At 31.5% G+C, this 18468-nt stretch overlaps 1 long non-coding RNA gene across 1 annotated transcript; it reads left to right on the top strand.

Annotated features, from left to right (window-relative positions):
- The first annotated feature begins 8006 nt into the window (after positions 1-8006).
- LOC114074176 lies at positions 8007-17670 on the top strand. Its single transcript, XR_003574619.1, has 3 exons — positions 8007-8200; positions 9010-9178; positions 17309-17670. It is a non-coding gene; the product is annotated as an uncharacterized LOC114074176 (long non-coding RNA).
- Positions 17671-18468: the final 798 nt, after the last annotated feature.

Below are 18468 nucleotides of genomic sequence, written 5' to 3'. Positions count from 1 at the left end.
GTGATGATACTGGAGATGGTCCCCAAACATCTGTATGGACCATTTCCAACCGCACTTTCTTTGGCTCTCTAGGAATCTTTGTGAAGCTTACTCTTTTCTGTTTCCCATAACACAGCTCTCGCAAAGACCCATATCAACAGACTTCAGACCCTCAAATGCTCCTTTTGCAACCAGCATCTTCATTCCTTTAGTACTTATGTGTCCAAGTCTGTTGTGCCACAGACATGAACCAGAAGCACCTTCAGCAACAGCCGCAATGTTTATACACCTTGCAGTGGTGTACAAGGTTCCAGATTTAGTGCAATGAGCTATACCATAGCACCTTTCACGATCTTCCACGAACCTTTTCCAAACTCTGCTGCATATCCCGTGCTATCCAACTGACCAACTGAGATCAGATTTTTCTTGATCCCAGGAATATATCTGACATCCTCCAATGTCCACTGGTTCTCGAGGTGGTCTTTATGCAAACATCCCCCTTTCCTTCAATCTCTAAGGCTTTATTGTCAGCAAGATATACTTTTCCAAAACTTCCAGATTTGAAATTTTAAAACAACTCCTTGCTTGGAGACGAATGGAAAGATGCACCAGAATCCAAAATCCATGATTCAACCGGGCTGTTCACACTAAGGATTAGAGCATCCCCAATGTCCTCTCTGAATTTACAGAATCATTGTCATCTCCAAATTTCTAATTTTGTTTCTTCTTTGGCTTTGTACAGTTCATTCGAAAGTGCCCTTTTTCTCCACAGTTCCAACAAGTCATGTTTGATCTGTTCAGGGATTTTTCTCGATTCTTTGAGTTTGATCGACCATGTTGATTTTGGCCTTTCGTCTTACTTCTCCCCCTTCGATCAACGCTGAGAGCACTGCCCGATGAATCTCCCACTTCTCGTTTGCGAATACTTTCGCTAAGAACAACATCACGGATTTCATCAAACTTCAGTTTCTCAGATCCACGGGAACTGCTAATCGCAGCAACAACAGTATCCCAAGACTCGGGCAGAGATGACATCAAAATCAACGCCTTAATTTCATCTTCAAAATTAATATCCACAGAATTGAGTTGACTCAAAATCATATTGAACTCGTTTATATGATCAGAAACGGATCCATTCTCAGACATCTGTAAATTGAACAATCTACGCATCAAATATACCTTGTTCATAGCCGATGGTTTTTCATACATGTTTGACAGTGCCTTCAACAGACCGGACGTAGTCTTCTCCTTCACGATGTTGAACGCCACGTTTCTTGACAAAGTCAACCGGATCAACCCTAGAGCCTGGCGATCCTTGAGTTTCCACTTCTCCTCCGTCATGGATTCCGGCTTCACCCCGGTCAACGGTTCGTGAAGATCTTTCTGGTACAGATAATCTTCGATCTGCATCTTCCAGAAACTGAAATCGGATCCATCAAACTTCTCGATTCCAAGCTTCGAACTATCCATCTTCTGTGATCGTGTTGAATCTCCTTAGCTCTGATACCAGTTGTTAGGATCGAATTCACGCACACACACTAGATGAATGAAGAACACAAGAACTTTCAAGAGAAAAAGAAGAGAGATCTAGAGAGAGAAAGAGAAAACCCAATATTTCGTGGTAACACCCCGTAAGTAAACTTCCACGGCGGTGAGGTATATTTATATTAATAAATCAGAGTATTTTTGGTTACAGAGAATAAATAAAGAATAAATAGGAAAGCTAAAATAGAGAATAAATAGGAAAGCCTAAAATTAATCAGGCTCCACAACCTAACAGGCAGTAACTCGCATAAATTTTGTATGATATTCTTGCTTATTTTTTGGGTTTATATGATGATAGTTCTTTTAGGATAATGATTTAATATTATGCGTGTTTTATATACTTTTCGATAATATTTCTTACAGTTAATTTGATGGAAGTCCCTTTTTATTTTGTTTGTATTTGTTCATTATTTTTCGGCTTTGTATTTTATAAAAGATTTGTTCCGCTGCAATTAGTTTTTTCTTTTGATAGGCTTTTGAGGATAATCTCTTGAATTGTTTGCCAAAATCTTTTTCTTTCGTAATTTTGTGCTTAAATAGAGAAGATTTGGATTAGATGATGAAATGTCAATTTTTTGTATTAATTAAGTCGTAGGTCTCACACTATTTTTGCAGTTGTTCTTGATGGAATAGTCTTAGAGAGGAGCTCACTTGGTTATATTAACACCGACTTCGGAAGAAGGTAACGTCACACAAAGTTTGGTGATAGCTTGGGTTTAGCACCAAACAGTTGTTTTATATACCCATGTATTCTCCAATTTAAATTTTGGATTTAGTAGCATGGTCTCTCTTATAAATATTACCAATCCAATCAAATAATATTGTTAAGGCGAGAACTTTTAAGAGATATAGAAGTACATTATAGTGTATATCTTAATTAGTAGGAACATAACATAGTATGTTTATTCCTAAAGATTTAAGAATATGTAATTATGTTAAATTTTCGTACTTCTTCAACTTCTAATATGTAGCTCAATTAACTTCTAAAATATGAATAATAACATTATAACTAAAAATAAACAGTTTTTAAATAATAATATGGGTTACATGTGCAATTAAAAGTAGAAACCCCCAAGTTAAAAGTTAAATTATCAAAATGTCCTTATATACTCATAATATTTATGGAGAAAAATGTAAATGTACATTAATTGTAATAAATATTATCGCATTCTATTTAACACCATTGTTCTATATTTATGAATAAAAATATAAATACATATATATACACAATTTTTTTTACTTCAGTTAAAATTACTCTTACAATATTTTATACAAAAATTGAAAATATATATTGTAATGAAACTAAGAAAATTAATTGAATACAAATTTTATCTTTCTATATATTCTTATAAATCATGAGTTTGTATTTGATGTAGCTATTAGCTTTCTCTGATTTTTCATCAGTCTCACTTGCTATGTACGTACAATATCTTTAGCTTATAGCCTATTTTTCATTTTGGTTCTTGTTTTTATCTATCGAATAATTAAGATCTATAATTTAATTTGAATTAAATCAACAAATGATAAAAATTCCTTTTTTTCCTTCTTCTATTGTTTGTTTGTAAGATTTTTATCATTTGTTGATTTAATTCAAATTAGAAATGATTGTTTCAATTCTAATTCTTTATTTATGATTATTTCTCTTTCTAGCACTTCTTGTTACTATTATGTGTAGAAATGTAAAATCACTATATACACTGTCTTACAATGTATCCAGTGCTATTAGGCTTGGAATAGTTTTTGTATTACTAATAATTATACTTATTATGTTCACAACTACGATGTTATGAACATACAAATGGACACAAGATAGGATTTAATTTTATTTTGTTTTTGCTTAAACTAATCAATAGTAGGATTAAACATGCTCAATAGGTATGCCTCTTCTTCATTCATTTTATTTTGTTACTTGAAAGTTAAAATCCTATCATTTATCCTATTTCTTGTATGATCCCTTTTATCTTTATTCCTAGGTAGCTCAAGTTATCTTCTTTTTTTAGATGCATTTATTTTTTGCACATATCATTTTTGTCTTTTATTGCTTTCTTTTTTCATACCATAGTGTTAATATCTTACAAATGATTGTATTGTATTTCGTAATTCAATTATATGTATATAACTTGATAGAAATTTCTTTCATCAAAATTTATAGATGACAGCATTAATAATTTTGAATGAGCCAAAGAAGACGAAGGGTACATATACATGTAAATTTTATTTATATATGTCAATTAAATATATAAACAATGAATATTTTATGTAACAAATAAATACTTTTCTTTGTAGGTTTGAACTATAAAATTGATAATAATCTATTAGTCATCCTAAGGAAGACATATATTGATCGAATTTCTCTACAATTATTACAAATTACCACTCTCTTTCGACGACAAGTTCTCGATATGTATGCATCCTGTAAAAAAGTGAAGGATATTATTCCTTAAAAAAAGAAGACTGAAACTTTATGGTATTTAATATTTTGTATCTATAATGTCGAGATATAAATTATGTGTTGTAAATTTTGAAAAAAGAAATTTTAACAAGTTGAATACTTGATATATTATAAGAATTGTATAATTGAAGTCATTATAGTATTTGTTTTGAAACTCACTTGAGAATAATTTTATGTTGTGAGCTTGTATGTTATACATTGTACACTTATATTTTAGAAGTTTTTATACTAATTTAGCACAATAAACACGTGCAACGCACTGTTCAACAACTAGTCTTTATATAAAGCTGAACATAATACATCTATGTTAAATTTGAGAAGAGTGTTACATAATATGTAGTGTCTTTGTGTATAATATTACATCAAATTTGTAGGAATTTCTGAGATTATTTTAGATTTCTTTTCCTTAGTTATAACCATGTTCGTATTTAAAGGTTGATTCTTTGAGTGATGTATATAAATTTCCCCAAAACCTTTATAACATAAATGTCGTAGTTGTGTCCGTTCACTAGAAACTAAAAGGAAAAAGAGTTTAAGTTCTACACATTAACGATGTATTACGCAAAAATAAACTTAGTTAGAAAATAGATAAAGAGTTCTTATTATCAATTATAAAGAATAGAAGAGTCTAGTTATTTTAGTGGAGCTCAGTTTCAATAAATGTTTCATTTGACTGTGAAAACACACTCACTTAGACACGAGTAACATTCATTCAAAGTGTTATTGGGTACTTACATTGTAATTAGATATAAGATGGCAGATAAATTTTAGTTAATGCAATATACTTGAGTGTGCTCTGACCACAATGTGAAATGATTAAGTTATATGTTATTCCCGCATCGCTCGGGTATGTATACTAATTACCTTAATATTAACAACATAAAAGAAAAACTTACATCATCTGTTTCCAAAAACCATTAATTTCATGAAATATTCATAATACAAAATAGTAAATACTTACTAATATTTCTCTATCGAGAATTCAAAAGCATCCACAAAATAATAAACGTTTATATCTGAAGTACATAAGCAAATTATCATATCCCAAAGGAAATAAGATTAAAACAACTATTTTAAACTATCTCAATCTTAGGATAAATATTTGTGGCTTGAAAGTCGTCTCCATGATAGTCTTGAGCTAATAAAAGCTTGTAATGTATTTAGTTGATGTAATGACATCACCATAAACATCAACCACCCGAAAATTCTTCATTTCGGGGTTGTATCAAGCTAGTTTTGAGTGACTTTGAAACAAGATTTCTCCATCTTTCCAAATAAATATTGCTTCAAAACTATAGTTAACCATACCACGCGGAATAGATTCCAGAAAAACGCTATTTTTGGTCCAAGATTCTCCAATTCTTTACTCTTTCATCCATCATATATTAATATTAAAATTCATCTGTGGATATTATCAGTCAAACACAGACAGTTCCCCACCTCTGCTTGCCTCAAGTTCGAGGATGGAGTTTCCAAACCAGGTGTAAGGCTAGGACTTGATCTTTGTTGTCTCAACATCAAAGGAGTAAATGTTGTCAGTTTTTTCGCTCTCCATCCAATGAAGAGTACCATTGACATTAGCCTTGCCAAAATCATACCATATAGGACACGAAATTTCACCCACATTTCTCCCTTTCTCGTAAGCTCCAAGAGTATAAACCTCCAGTTTTGATGCTCTAGTATCACCCTGAACCTTTCTATCAACTAATATCAATAGTTTATACTCTCCAGAGACTTCGCTAAAGCAAAACCTATGACACTTATCTCCCATATGGGCAATTCGAGTTTCAAGTACTCACCCGAAAGAGGATTGTTAATGTAAATAGAATGATTCTCAATGTGCATCAAACCACCCACCAAACAGATAAATCCATTACAATAACCAACTAAAATCAGACTCCTTGGATGGAAGTGAAACTTAGCGGTCACCTGAACGGTTGTGTTACATCGGTGAACATAATAATCATACTGTGCTTTGAGCTCGAGAAGCAAAGGATTGCACTAACCATCCAAAAACAAAATGCTGGGGTAACTAACAGATCTTATTTGATGCATGTCAAAAAACAAAAGATCGAAAGTTAAAAGGCTATACCGTAGTTTACAAAAAGCTCTACATCGAAGATGGGCTTAATTGACAATCTTGAAAGAATTTCAATCATGATCACCCATGGAAGATCCATAATTCTCGTGACATGATGAGAGATTCTACTTCCTTTGCGAAATGAACTTTTGACGTCCATGACTGTCATTTCCTTTGAACAAAATGGTTTGCGTAGTTTTGAAGGTTATGGTCGGTTAAACCTTCATATATCCTGGACTCCAAGATTTCAGTAATTTTATTTCAAGCCAAAATGACTATAGATATTGACTAGATAAAGTAGGATGACTTGTTGATAAATATTTAAGGAAAATATTAAATTCTACTTTCCGTTATCATCCTTTTGAATAACTTCTTGAAAAATATTTAAGGAAAAAATTAAATGTTACTTCTATTATTATCCTTTTGAATGACTACTACAAGTCAACTAAATTAAGTGAATATTTGATCATTTACCTTCTTTAGCCACTTGAATTATATATAATCAATGTTTAACATTTTTAGATGAAGTTCATTGATAAAATGTACGAAATTTAAAAGGTTTAAAATTGCCCGTGAATTGTGTGAGACAGACCACTTATACCCTCCATTACATATTGGGATAAAAGATGCCCCCACTATTATATATCCCAAGAGACTACTATTACCCTCAGGAATTAAAAACCCATATTTTTAGTGACGTGGCAAGCCACATGGGACTAGTCTCTCAACCTAAATAATGTGGACAAGTAGGACTTGACCTCTACTGACGACAAAATTTGTTGCCACATATTTTCAGAATATCACCATTAAAAGGGTTTTCATTGCTTTTAATATATCTCTTTAAGGATGTTTGTATGATCGAAAACATTCTACTGTTCTACTCCTTTTACTATTGTAGTAAATATTTGGTAGATAGTAATGATACAAAAACAACATGTCTCTTAATTAGTGTATGTTTGTGGTTTCCTTATTATAAAAAATTAAAGTAGACTCTATCATTTCTCTTCCATGCAAATCTATGGCGCAACCCAATGGTGCTGAGGCTGGGTAGAATGAGGAGCAATAGTTGGAGGTGAAGCTTGTTTAGTTGATCCGGGTTGATCCACATAGATGACCCGTTCCACTTTCCTTTAATAACATATTCATTTGATAAATGTCTTTATGTATGCCTTGTGGGTATTATGTCTTTCTGGAAAATACTTTAAACGGTATCACAAGTTTTTATTAAATATTTTGTTGAGCTGATTTGTTATAAATTGGGAATTTATTAGATTTTTTAAAAAAAGGCTTCCGAATTACTTGGTAAGAAAAATCTAATTGAATGAAGCATCTTTTCCTTTTTTATTCTCAGCATATAATATTTTCTAAATATACATATCTTTTATCAAGACATGCATGTGTAATACTTAGAAAATCCCTAAGTTAAGATCACTTCCTAATTTGGAGAAGTGTAATGGATGTAAATTAAGGTTGTAGACAACGAAATTTTATTGATTAATCCATCTTAAATTTGTATTAGATCATAAAGAATAAGGGTGGAAAAAATGGAAGATAGAAAGATGACAAATTATGCTCTTTTGAAATTTATAACTTACTTATAGTTGGTATTTTTTTTTTACCTTTTTGTTCCATAATTTTCTCTTTTCTTTTACTAATTACTTGTATTTTTTCATATTAATCAAAATAAAATATATACATGACTAATACCATAGCAAACAAAAATAATGACATTTTTAATAAATAATGAAAATGATGCTAAGGAGTCCGACTAAAAGCTAAAATATTATTGTTTTGAAAACTTTTCCCTTTTTTTGGGTGAATGTAGTTTCTTCTTAATAAATAAGGAAATCTATACATCTCAAATTTGGGACTTTTTACCCAAATTCAATTATAAAAGCCCAAAGTCGACCAGCCCATCCCCGACAAGCCCTCAACATTCTCCATATATTTACGTCCCTTATGATTAGGGTTTCCTCATCCGCCACTCCATTTAGCTCCCCTTTCCTTTAACCTAATAACCTGAAATGCTCCCGCCTTGGATGAATCAACATCTTTACCTCCTTTTCTAGGTCATCAACAATGTTGCTTTCATCTTGGATCGAACTTGTTCTTCATTTAATCTGAGATCTCAATTCAGGTTAAAGGTATATCTTTTCTCTTTGTCTGATTTTTTTCCATGTTAGATGTTTAAATTTAATCCTTTTCAGTTTTGTTGGTTTCTTTACTAGTGATATCGTTATGATTTTTCTTTAAAGGAAACGCTTTTTATGATGTCATTTATTAATTTTGCGTTTTTCATTTTCTGGTTGTTGTTTATTTTCTTGTTTCTTCGTACTTTTTTTTTGTTTTGTTTTACTTGTAATTTTACTATGATTATGGTTAAAATTTGTAATTTATTATCTATGATGTTTATCATATGGGTGTATGCAAATCATCAGTGCCGTAAAAAATCATAATTTGACTTTTGAATTGTTTTGAATGACTTCTATTTAGATCTGATATGAATTTGTCAAGCTTGATTGCATTATCATGATGTTAAGTAAATTTTGGAATTTTTTTTAATCTTCAACTTTTATACCTTTCCAGTTCAACTAAATTAACATAGAAAATCCTAAATTACTTCAAATAAATTGTTATATGCTATATGGTCGGTTCATTGAGCTTGTTCAAGCATTTATTTGATTGTAAACACTTGTTGATTTAAGGCTGCGTTGATGAAAGAACTAATTTGAGAATTAGGGCTCTAAATTTTGTTCCATTAAAGACTTTAAAACTTAACTCAGTAAAATGTAGTGTATATATTAGTGTATGTTAATCATGTCATTCCTCTTGCATTAAATATATTTGATTATGTATAAAATAACTTTGAATTAATTGGTGCATACAAATTAAATTTATTTATATCTCTGATGATATGTTCAAGACTTGATACAGATAATATTTATTCTTGTAGGTATACCAATTAAATTTTTTACCTCGAACATACATGCGACAATATCTTCAAATTTCTTATTGAAATTTCGATCTAGTTTGTCGTTTAAATAGATGGAAAGATGACAATCATAGTTGAAGGATCTTGTCATGAGGCTAATGATTAAAAATCTTCAGGATCCGAACTCGAGGTAATTGTATATTTACTGATATTAATCTTCCATTGTCATTGCTACAGAATGAGCACTACCTTATTTTTTCGATATGGTTCGTCTCTTTTGTTACCATTTAAATTCAATTAGTATGTATTAATTCATTTAAAATCAATCTTATGATTTAATTAGTATTTCCAAGTAGTAATTCATTTAAAATCAATCTTATGACAATTATATGCATGAGTGAGTTCTCCATTTGTTGTTTCACTTATAATATTAATTCAATATATGTATTGACTATCTTTGGGTGATCATATAATTAGTGTGAACTAGTTTGAATTTGAAAATTTAGGACTAGTTCTAATTAGGGTATTTCTTGAGTTGATATTGAATTTTTGATTTGAAGTTAGAAATTAGTAATTGAAGTGTTTTGACTACAAGATAGATGTTTCAATTTCATGAATATATTGACCATGATTTTTTTTCTTTTGTATTAGTAATTGATAAAGTGTTTTTACTTTTGAGTGTAAGTGAATTGTGTAAATATTATTTAGTTGGGAATTGATGAAGTGATTTTCAAGTTAGAGAATTTAAACTTGTATTACAACTTAATTAGAACTTATAACTGAATATATTTTGAATCTATTATAAGTTAAACTTAATTAGGAATGTGAACTTGATGAATATAGTATGTCTGCACCACATGACCAAATTAGGGTTAAACATAATAATAGAGTTGAAGATTATAATAGGGTTGAACGTGATAGGATTGACGAAATGATCAATGATGCGTTGAAGGTTCAAGGTGGGATGGAACCCGAACAATATTTTGATGTAGCTCCTAATGAAGAAGGAAGACACTTATATGATCACATATAAGAGTGTAGTCATCCTCTATGTGAAGGGAATATGATCCTAATAGGGTTCATGAAATGATCAATGGTGCTTTCAAGGTTCAAGGTAGGATGGAACCCGAACGATATTTTGATGAAGCTCCTAATGAAGAAGGAAGACGCTTGTATGATCATATAGAAGAGTCTAGTTGTCCTCTATGTGAAGGGAGTCCACATTCTGCTTTGTCGATTGTTGTTAGATTGATGTATATGATCACATAGAAGAGTCTAGTCATCCTCTATGTGAAGTGAGTCCGCATTTTTATCTAAGAGTTGTCAATTGACTCTCTTAGGACAAGTATATATTTGCCCCATGGATCTTGCGGGTACAACAATCAACAAAATATTTAGAACTTGTTGTCTACCATGCCAAGTTCCAAGTTGCGAAAAGTTGAGAATCAGTGTGATCTACATAAACACATAGTCCAAGTTAAAAATAATGATTTCAGGTTAACTAACAAAATTCAACCTAGATTTAACTCGGATTCCAACCATGTCAAACAAATTTTCCCTTGAGATATCATTAGAAAATACGTTCAATTAGAAGAGTATGCATGGACAAAAAGTTACATTTCTCAGTCGCGGACGATTTTGAACATTAGAAGTTGAAGGACTACAGAAGAAATAATCACCTAATACTAGCATATGCCTTTATTATGCTGCTTGGACTCTATAAAAATTTCAATGGGTGTGTGTCGTGTTCTCTCAAAAAGTAGTGTATTTTTAAATAATACGACACATTTGCAACATCAAAAGTTAAAAAATCTGTAAAACTTAGCATATGATTGCTTAAAACGTAAAGTGACTTTCAACTAATTAAGTAGATGATTAAGTTGAGTAGCTTTCCCTGAATGAAGAGGAACAATTGAACTTCCTGCTTATCTTCCTTTATCTTATATTATAATTGAATTTTTCATTATAGTTTGTCTAACAATAAAATCCATAGGACAACTACTAATACATGCGCCTCAGTCCCAAGTAAGTTAGGATCGTGACTGAAATATATAAAGTTAGGATCGTGACTAAAACATATACTAGATTTCAATTGTACCTGTTGGTATATATTAAGTAGATTTTCTAAAAGAAGAGAATGGCCTGGATGTGTATCTCCGTAATTCAGATCAACAACATGGCGAAATCTGGATGAATCTTGAAAACGATCCACAATAGCATTAAAATGCGACCTTCCTCTTCTTTCTCAACCTCTAGCTCTAACTCTACCTCTACTTCATCCCCTTCATGTACTAATACTCAAGGTATTGTGTTGATTAGAAATTTGGTCATCGTCAACATGTATTGTAGTATCTTTGATGGATGAAATTGATTTCTGCTTTCTCCTTGAACTTGTAGCAGCAACAACAAGAGGGGGAATGTTATCAAGTTCAAGGAGAAAGTAGAAATAAATATCTTCCATTGCAGATACTACACTACTTGTTGATGACGATCAAGTTTTGAATCAACACAACATCTCAAGTGGTAGTACTCAAAGGGCATGAGGTAGAGGTAGTGGTAGAGGTAGAGGTGAGGGAGAGGAAGAAGAGGAAGTTTGCAAAATAATTCTAATGTTTATCATTTTCAAGATCCATCCAGAGTTAGCAATGTTGTTGGTCAACATCCAGGAAGTTTAACTATTCCTCTTCTTTTAGGGCAAAGTTTAACTAATTAAAGACGGACTCTATTTGCTGGAAATATATCAAAATGCGGCTGGGTCCTTCTTTAATTAGGTTTTTGTTTTTTTTATAAATAGTTCGAAAAACCTCATTTTTGGTGTTAGACTCTTTGGTGTTAGACTCTCTTATAGTTAGACTCTTGGTTATTTTAGCTTCTTTTGTGGATTAGACTTGGTGATTATTAGTACACTTTTGGAGAATCTTTAGTCTTCAATTAATTTCAGTAATTGATTGTTGGTGATTTTGTTGATTAATCAAGTGAACTTCTGGATTTTATTCTTTCTCATTGAAGTAAGTGCATGAATTCTTATATTACATATTTGAATATTGTGAATATGACTATAGATAACTAAACTCCATAACTAGGGTTGTGGGAACCATAGGCGAATAATGTGGTAAAACCTAACTAAAATAACAATTCTAGAATAGTGTCTTGCATGTATTGATAATTCTTTCGCTTAGAAGTCTTTTTAACGGATGGCCAATTTTAGAACTCGCCTTAATGCTACTTGCCGGACCAAGGAGGTAGATAATAGGAAAAGTATTATCAACATAGATTTAGTGTATACTATGTAATATGCTAGTATTGATTGGTACGAGGTAATAACTTAGTCAAATATCGAATATGATGCTTAATATGAGGTAAAGGTAAGGGTTAGTATAGCAACACACGTAGCCGGACCAAGGTGCGGAGTGAAATTTTCTAGATGCTGGACCAAGGATTTAGAAATACATAACTTATCATATTACATGCAAGATACTAGGAAAGAATTGTTATAGTTAGAATTATCAAGTTAGGAACCTGTGGAGAACACGTAAACCTTAGTTACTTTTATTAACTGATTAAACTCCAACATTTCAATCTGTTAGTGGTCTACTTTGATTTAGCTAATTATTTTCATTCATTTAGAAATAAAAAAACCCCTTTTATCGTTTTTGCTTTCCAAGGAAATAATTGACTGAACAATAGTAATAATAGATTAAAGTTAAGTCTAAACTATTTTCCTCGTGGGAACGATCCCAACTTCATTAGTTGGGTTCTTTACTTGATACGACTGCTTTACTTCTTATTTGAGAAGTAAGTTTGAGCGTATCGGAAATGTTACAACTAAATTGGAAAATTTGCAACCCTACTGTAAGGTCACAAACTTTCAAAAAAATCACAATTTTTCATAAAAGTCGCAACTATTCATTAAACTCGCAACTTTTCATAAAAGTCACAACTTTTCATAAAAGTCGCAACTCTTCATAAAAGTCGCAACTCTTCATAAAGTCGCAACTCTTCATTAAAGTAGCAACTCTTCATTAAAGTCACAACTTTTCATAAAGTCAGAACATTTCATAAAAGTCACAACTATTCATTAAAGTCGTAACTTTTATAAAAGTCACAACTTTTCATAAAAGTCGCAACTCTTCATTAAAGTGACATCTCTTCATTAAAGTCCCAGCTTTTCATAAAGTAAGAACATTTCATAAATGCCACAACTTTTAATGAAAGAAGAAGACTAATTTTAGAAATAAATAAATACAAAAAAATTCTGATTTGTGGTAGCGTCACGTAGATAGACCTAAGGTTTTCTTTTATATAAATAATATGATATGAAATATAATGATTAACTAATCATTGCATATCTCTCCTTTTTGAATTTGCATTTTCTGTTTTCAAATTCATTAGATTTGGAAGTTTACTTAGGCTTGTGTATTAAAGCTACCTTTAGTTCTCTCTTCACAATACTCGTGAGCAATTTCCCTTTTTCCCCACAATACTATTCATATCTAGATAAAAATATAAGGGGCCTCTGTGACAGGATTCAATTTGCTTTCCTATATTAGTGGGTTGATTTCTCACCAACCTAATTATTTATTTCCAACAAGTCTAGAAAAATATAAAATATTTTGGAGTTGTAGAGAATTGAAGAAATATATCTAGAATGAGTATTCTAGAGAGAGAAGTCTAGAAATATTCTAGAAAATGTAGTTCTAGAAAAAAGATAGCTAGAAATATTCTAGAAGAGAGATCTCTCTCTAGATTGTTCCATCACCTCCTATAAATAGAGATGGTCCATATTTATTGGTAACCAAGTAAGAAAGTAAGTTCTCAAAGCATGTAAGTAAGATAGCAAATTACAATTGATTGAGAAATAAGAGAGAGTTGATAGAGTGTGATGCAAGAAATGTTGTGTGTAACAATTGTAGGATCGAAGTGAATCTTACTTTACAATAATAAAATATAAGTTGTGAGAAATAGATTGTGACCTTAAGCCAAAAATATACAACAAGTGATACCTGAGAGTCTGGTGTATAAAGAAAGGTAGAAACTCGAAGGAAAGGAGATCCTAAAAGCTACTATTGGAGGCTACAAATTCACGAGACACTAATCAATGGTGGATTTTTCTAGCACTCACAATAGAGTTGAGAATCTCAACACAAAAAACTATCTGAACACAAGCAACTATCTCAAGTTCTTTGAGTGACATTTTATCTATGTTAGCGATAGTTTCTCATAAATCTCTAGGGAGCTTGTTACTTTTAAGCTTTGATATACCTTTAAGCCATCCTATCTGAACACAACATAGTTTCCTGAAGCTATTAATTTTGACACTTGCAATAAATTTTATGGCACAAAAGTAATTTCTTTTTATACCTAGAACATGGTAGATATTTTGAAGTTCCACTTGTGTTGAGCTCTGATGTGACATGAACATCGTTTTGCTAATACGAGTTATTGGCCTTTTTGAATTATTTGCGGTCACCACTACTTGACCGCCTTTGTACTCGCTCATGTTGATGAACTTTTTCTCATCGCTAGTCATTTTCATAACCGACTAGTTTCATGCAATCTCCTCTACTTTGTTATAGTGACAAGGTAATAAGCTCCTCCTCGTCTTTGCAAATGCAATATACGTTCAGATAGTTTCTCACAAGCAACTATCTCAAGTTGTTACAACGATAGTTAAATCTATGTTTTGATATCCGTAACAACTTATGCAGTAGTTGATAAAGTACCAAAATGGTAGTTCAAAGAAGTTTTCCCGCCAGATAAAAAATTAATTGGAGCAAAAGCTAACATATAAGCTTGAAGAAGAAAGACAATGAAGTGAGACAAAACTAGAACAAGAGGTATATGAATAATATAATTCACATACAGAGAAGATATCTTCAAAGTGTGAAAATAAGAGTCCATGGAAAACTAGAGTACATGAAACTCTAGAATCCTTGCAAGGGAGAGTAAGAATCTCTACAACCATAACTAAAAAGGATGGCACGAATGAAATGGTCAAACGCCAAATATATTAAAGTAACATTAGAAGAGTTGGTCAATATTAATGAGACTACTACCTTTGAATAATTTTAAAAGAGTAGGGATCAGAATAATCCAACAAAGATGAAGATTCTAAAAGGGCATGGATTGGATGTCATGATGTTTGCATAGTTTTTGGAATAACTCACAACAAAAGCAAAGAACACGTTAAGTTGGTGTTGAGGGGAGTATTAAGAATTCATCAAAAATTAATTATTTATTTAAGATAGGTTAAGAAAAATCTAGAATGTTTCAGAGTTGTAGAGAATTGAAGAAAATCTCTCAAGTGAGCATTCTAGAGAAAAAAGACTATAAATGTTCTAGAAAAAGATATCTAGTAAAATTCTAGAAGAGAGTAAGTAGTATGTATCTCTCTAGATTCTTCCATCACCTCCTATAAATAGAGGTGGTTCATTTGATTTGTATCTAAGTAAGAAAGTAAGAAGAAAATAATCAAGATAGCAAACAAGGCCAAGTGTTTTAGTAAAGAATATTTGTTGGAACAAGTATCAAGTTAGTGATCAAGATTGTAAGACCGAAACACATCCTTACTTTGATATAATAAAATTAAAGTTATGAGAAAATGACAGTGCTTGCCACCAAATACATCCAATACATAGTCATCTTTATTAATGATTTCATTTTTCAATAAAGCAAGTGATTCATTCTCAGATAATAACTAGTAGTTGAGCGACAATTTGAGAAATTAACTCCTCCATTGGATTAGACAAGACAATAATCCAATATATTTGTTGGTCTTTATTTGTGATACAATCGACATATTGTTGAAATTACAAAAAAGGATATGATTATTTGGTCACCTTTTGGTTAAGGCAGTAACTCTAAGGAATAACTTCCTCGTCCAGACATTCAAAAATATTAATGATGGTGGTGTGACAATTGCATTCGTAAGGTAATAACTGATGAAAGATAAAGAGACAAATTGGTGAAGCTTCTGCGCGCACTGGCTCTACTAATGCAGCTACCAAGGTGATATTATCTAAGTAATGCTCAACTCAAGGAATAAAACAAATACCCCAGGAAATTTTAGAGCATTCAAGACAATCTTTATATTTTGCACTTGTTTATATATTGCAGGCAAAATTGATATGTTGCTTTTGCTTTTAGAAATAGTTGTTAGATGTGGAACATCAGAACAAATACCAGGCCAATTGCTTTAAATGATGGAAATGGAAAAGTAGTTCCTCATGAAAGACGATGCCTTGATAGTAGTGATAGTAACATAATTCATAGAATAGAAAAGTGAAATTAATTCGGAGAAATGAAAAGGCTCTTAAAACTGAAAGTCCTCATGCTTGCTAGCAAAGAAAATAATGTTAATGTGAGCAATGTGAAGGTTCATGGATTAGATCCTCTTGGATGAGTAAAATCACTTATCAAACATCTAAGGGGGATAACATAAGTTAGGCAAAAAAAATAGTCGATGTGATTTGCATGAGGATATTGCAAAAAAATCTAATGCATCAGAGAACTCCAAAGTCGCGCTTTATGATTTCAAGATTTTCCAAAAGAAAATATGTCTCAAGAAGATAACATCTAGTAATTGAGAAAACAATATGATTTTGGTCTGGTCTTCCTCGGGATCATTCAATAATCTAAAAGATACATATTACTATTATTCCATTCTCAACTGGCCTCAGTTTGCTACTTCACCAGGACCCTGAATTTTTTATGACACCCACACAAACACCTAGTTTGTCTATAACGGATAGAGTACGATATTCCTTTGTTGGGTCCTTACATGTGTAGACACAAATCTCTTCCTAGTAGTGATCATTAGAGTCCTTGTAACATGGCCCCCTTTTGGTGTTTGCTCTGGTTTCTTGTGTTTTGATAATAGTTTTCCTGCTTTGTACTATGAGGCTATGTTTTTTCCTTAAATTTAATTTCTTCAGGTCTAAATTTTTAACAGTTTTCATGAGTTGTGAACTTGCTCATATTTGTTTGCTACTATTAACTCTGCATTATTTGGGTCCTATGAGGCATGATTAAACGCCAATAACATGCTTTAGCTACTAAATACCCAAAGTTCTGTTTGTTGATAAGGGTTCTTATGGTAGGTGTAACACGTATGCCAAGTGGGTCCTGAAGTGGCATTATGATTCTCATTGTCATTGATATAGAAGATCACTTGGTTACATTTTGGTCTCTTTATTCCCCGTTATTGCATTAATGTTCTAATGAGAAAAGTGAAGGTACAAATATATAGTTGTCATAGGAATGTATAAAGCTCTATTTGTGCTATCATCTAATGACTTGGGTTTTATGTTACTGCATGCAGGTCAGTGGTTACTTGGTTCCAGATGCAAGGTTGGATAGTCAGTATCACCAAGTCGCTGATCAGGTTTTGAATTCTTTACTTGATTTCAGCCAAGCCGATTGGGGATTGCATCCATTTGAAAATGCATCAACTAAACTCGATTTGTTTAGTTTGATCATGATCCTAAAGTTCCCAAACAGAGCCTATTATGAGTTGAAATTTTTGATTTTGGGGCTTTGCCTCTAGTTGTTATTCATAGAATTTCAGCTTCAACTATTTATTTTAGATACTAAAGGTCCCTTAATTTTGAAATGAAGAAACTATGAATTTGATGTATTGCAATTCATATATGTCCGCATGAATGAAAAGGGTTAAAAATACCACTCGACTTTGTTTTTATTGGTTAACTATACCCCGCTGTCAAAATGAAGTTATTTTTACTCTTGCCATCTACAAACTTGTCACATGTACCCCTCAATTGGATGAAAAATTCTAAATCAACCAAATAACACGGTTACTTAAATTAACCAATTTAAACCCGGCCCGACCCAACCCGACCCACTGATCATTTAACTATCCCGTGTTCATCTTCATCTTTTTGGAATACATCAAAGCAAAAAACAATGGAAGAAAATCATATATTATTACAAGTGGGAAGCTCCTAACTTATAAGTTGAATTACCATTTTCCCTTATTTCATTCTTAAACTAAACTAATTATTAATATATTATTAATTAATATTAAATAATCTTATTTAAATACATGCATCTACACACAATGGTTCAAATTCTAATTATTTAAATACTGAGCAATAATTATATTATATGATACTAAATACTAAAAATAAGAAGGTGTAAAGTCAAACTTTGAAAGACAAAAATATTTCATAGAAAATTGTTAGAAATTATTTCGTAGAAATTATTAGGAATTACTTTTTTCTAAAAAAAATAATCTCTATTCTTTCTCTATAATTAGTGTGGTTAAATGGATTAAATTTTTTATCCTTTTTCTATAATTAGTATAATTAAATATGTTGAATTATTAATAAAAATAATCAACCTCTCCTTTCCCCCATGTCTAAGATACCTAACTTCTGAAAATTAACTTAAACAACTTTTAAACTTTTCATCTTATCCTATAAATCTTTAGCTATATAAATGTGTCCTGAAAAAGTAATTTTT

This window comes from Solanum pennellii, chromosome 10 (assembly GCF_001406875.1).
Source record: "Solanum pennellii chromosome 10, SPENNV200".
In the NCBI taxonomy this organism is placed as follows: domain Eukaryota; kingdom Viridiplantae; phylum Streptophyta; class Magnoliopsida; order Solanales; family Solanaceae; genus Solanum; species Solanum pennellii.
The sequence above is the reverse complement of the archived record's forward strand: the minus strand, read 5'-3'. Positions and strand labels throughout refer to the sequence as shown.